Raw genomic sequence first — 4,014 nt, 5'->3', positions numbered from 1 at the left:
ATATTCTAGAGAGAGAATATTTAAATTTTTAATATTTTTGGATAGAAAATTATCTCATCTTATTAAAATAAGTTCCCCTGAAACAGAAATTCAAAAAGAACTTTCCAATGTACAATTGGAATTAATTGGAAATGGGTATAAAGGACCTTAGCCTAAGGATCTAGATTTTCAGAAATTTTTGGATTATGGTTCAATTAACGTTCATATGGGCCAATAGCATCAATCCATGTGTAGGGAGGAGATAAATCCAATTTGTAAAAGAAGATACCCAAAAATGAGTAAATGCTCACATAAGATGAAGAGTTGAAAATGTACAAGGTTTATTAGTAAAAAACTATGAGAAATATTAAAATGATTCCATTATGACACATATGTAAGGAAGGGGAGTTCTTTAAAGGAGGTGCATATTTCACATAAGATGAAGAGTTGAAAATGTACAAGGTTTATTAGTAAAAAAACTATGAGCAATATTAAAATGATTCCATTATGACACATATGTAAGGAAGGGGAGTTCTTTAAAGGAGGTGCATATTTCACATGCTTGAATGAGTTTTAAACTCATAAAAATTGAGATATTTCATCTCTCCTCTCTCCTAATTCAAGTCTAGTTCCAAAAAGTTAGCTTAACTGACCTAAAAATGGTCAAAAATTGACCAAACTGATTTGGAAAATTCTAGTTTGGTTAGGAGCTCAATTTTTCCTATAAATAGAAGCCTCCCCCTTGTTGAAAAATAGATAGTGTTTATGCATCGTTACTCTACTCCACCTAAGCCAAGAACTGTGAATTCATTTAATAATTCACTAGTTTTTGGAGCTTCTCTCTTTCTTCAATCCCCATTAGTGGCTCCATCAACATACTTAACCAATTGATTGGTTGGGGGCCTCTACCGTGAACAAAGAATCAAGCAATTTGTAAGGTAATTAGTGAATATTGATCTTTTCTATAATTTCTCAATGTTTTTCTCTTCTGAACCCCTCTCAAGCTTGAGAAGCTTAATTGGTATGGTTTTTTAAATGCTATTGAAGTTAATTGGTGAATAGTAGTGAAGAGTTACATAATTTAATAAATGCTATTGAAGTTAATTTCCATTTATGTTTAAATTCTAATGGTTTTTATGTAATTCCTCTCTCTCACTCAAGAAATGGTCATACTCATGACCCATTCTCAATCCAAATCAAGCTTTTCATAAAGCTTTTCCTTAACCCAAGATTAAGCTATGCTTGAGGTCAAATTAATGGTTTTTTTTCTATGCTTTTAGTTTATGTATATTGATGATTCAATCCATTATGGATTAATGATCCAATTAGAGATCATTTTAATTATTTCCTTAATGATAAGCTTTATCCCTTAGAAAAATTGAGATTTATCAGTCATAGCAGCGGAGCTATCGCAAAATTTTTATAAAAATTATGCATAAAATAATTTCATTCAAAGCATAAAAAGAGGACTTCCTACCATATTCTAGGAATTATCATCGTAGATTAATTGAAAGATATTCATTGTAATCATAGAGAAATTGATTTTTATATTATACATTATTGATTTTCATGCATAGAGCTATGCATAAAAGATTATTATTTTAACATAAAAGTGTTACTTTTATCATATTTGGATTTCATGCATAGAGGTATGCATAAAAGATTATTATTTTAACATAAAAGTGTTACTTTTATCAAATTTTAATTTTCATGCATAGAAGTATGCATAAAGGATAATTTTTTTATATTAAAAGTGTTACTTTTATCATTTTTAATTTTCATGCATAGAAGTATGCATAAAGGAAAATTTTTTATATTAAAAGTGTTACTTTTATCATTTTTAATTTTCATGCATAGAAGTATGCATAAAGGAAAGTTTTTATATCAAAAGTGTTACTTTTATCATTTTTAATTTTCATGCATAGAAGTATGCATAAAGGAAAATTTTTTATATCAAAAGTGTTACTTTTATCATTTTTAAATTTCATGCATAGAAGTATGCATAAAGGAAAATTTTTATATCAAAAGTGTTACTTTTATCATTTTGAATTTTCATGCATAGAAGTATGCATAAAGGAAATTTTTTATATTAAAAGTGTTACTTTTATCATTTTTAATTTTCATGCATAGAAGTATGCATAAAGGAAAATTTTCATATCAAAAGTGTTACTTTTATCATTTTGAATTTTCATGCATAGAAGTATGCATAAAGTAAAATTTTTTATATCAAAAGTGTTACTTTTATCATTTTTAATTTTCATGCATAGAAGTATGCATAAAGGAAAATTTTTTATATCAAAAGTGTTACTTTTATCATATTGGATTTCATGCATAGAGGTATGCATAAAAATTGATTATTTTATTATAAAAATGTGACTTTTATCATAATTGAATTTCATGCATAGAGGTATGCATAAAAGTTGATTATTTTATTGTAAGAGTTAATTTTTATCATATTGGATTTCATGCATATAGGTATGCATAAAAGATATTCTTTTTATACTAAAAGTGTCACGACGGGTGCCATCGACCGCGGAGTGCTGCGGTGATCCGCACCCCGCCTCGGCGTCGCCTCGGAGTGCGACAGACGAGACGGCATGAGAGGGCATCAAGGTGCCCGGGTAGCCGCTTGCGTTCCTTACGCTCGGCGCGGGGGAGCGCAACGGCGGCTGCGACCCGTGGGGAGGGGCGCGTCGGTGCCGCCCGAGGAAGCCGGCTGCGGCGGGCATCAACGGGCGGCCGAGCGAGAGCCCCCGACCATGGCCGCGCGATCCGTTTCGCACGGAGAGAAGGGAACCCATGGCCCCCGCCGGGGCCGGCAGCGTGTCGAAAGATAGCTACCTAGTTGATCCTGCCCAGTAGTCATATGCTTGTCTCAAAGATTAAGCCATGCATGTGTAAGTATAAACTCTTGTACTGTGAAACTGCAAATGGCTCATTAAATCAGTTATAGTTTCTTTGATGGTACCTCGCTACTCCGATAACCGTAGTAATTCTAGAGCTAATACGTGCACCGACTCCCGACTTCCAGAAGGGACGCATTTATTAGATAAAAGGCCGACGCGGGCTTGCCCGATGACGCGGTGAATCATGATAACTTCCCGAATCGCACGGCCCTCGCGCCGGCGATGCTTCATTCAAATTTTTACCCTATCAACTTTCGATGGTAGGATAGAGGCCTACCATGGTGGTGACGGGTGACGGAGAATTAGGGTTTGATTCCGGCGGAGAGGGAGCCTGAGAAACGGCTACCACATCTAAGGAAGGCAGTAGGTGCGCAAAATACCCAATCTCGACACAGGGAGGTAGTGACACTAAATAACAATACTGGGCTTTTACAAGTCTGGTAATTGGAATGAGTAAAATCTAAATCCCTTAACGAGGATCCATTGGAGGGCAAGGTTGGTGCCAGCAGTTGCGGTAATTCCAGCTCCAATAGCATATATTTAAGTTGTTGCAGTTAAAAACCTCGTAGTTGGATCTCGGGGCGGGGCGAGCGGTTAAAATTCAAAATTGATTCACTAGTGTGTTGGCTTCAATTGATAAAAGTGTCCAATCATATAATCAAAATTGATATGGTCTTGAATTTATTTATGCACCAAGCACAATGATTCGGTCTCATCTCTCAAACTTCTCATTCACTCTCAAAATAATCAATTCTCCAACGCCAACCAAAATTTGGCATTGTGGGCTAGCATTAGTGGAACATAGAGTAGCTTCCCTCTCATTAAATGTGGGTGAGGTGGAGGCATGACCCATTCAAGATGCTCCTCCATCCATAATCCTTCAATCATAATTTATTGCAATCAAATTAATAAGATTCAATTTACGAGCATGAGGCATTATTTAGACCATACCTCTCTAGAGGACATATAGGTAACATGATTCCTTAGAAAAGGGTTGCATGATTGGGTCAGGCCATTCATGAAACTATTTTGGGGCACTTTTGGATGCACTGAAGGGTGAGAATTTGAGTATTGAGGTAGGCATGCACTCTCGCTAGATTTTTTCCAAATGTACTAGCATAGTAATTAC

At 35.2% G+C, this 4,014-nt stretch overlaps 1 pseudogene; it reads left to right on the top strand.

Annotated features, from left to right (window-relative positions):
* Nucleotides 1-2,817: 2,817 nt before the first annotated feature.
* LOC147603479 (18S ribosomal RNA) lies at nucleotides 2,818-3,638 on the top strand (annotated as a pseudogene; the record flags this gene model as incomplete).
* Nucleotides 3,639-4,014: the final 376 nt, after the last annotated feature.

The sequence above is a fragment of the Cibotium barometz genome, chromosome 64, assembly GCF_041138505.1.
Source record: "Cibotium barometz isolate CiBa-2024 chromosome 64, ASM4113850v1, whole genome shotgun sequence".
Lineage (NCBI taxonomy): Eukaryota > Viridiplantae > Streptophyta > Polypodiopsida > Cyatheales > Cibotiaceae > Cibotium > Cibotium barometz.
Note: the sequence above shows the minus strand (reverse complement) of the source record. Positions and strands in the feature narration are given on the sequence as shown.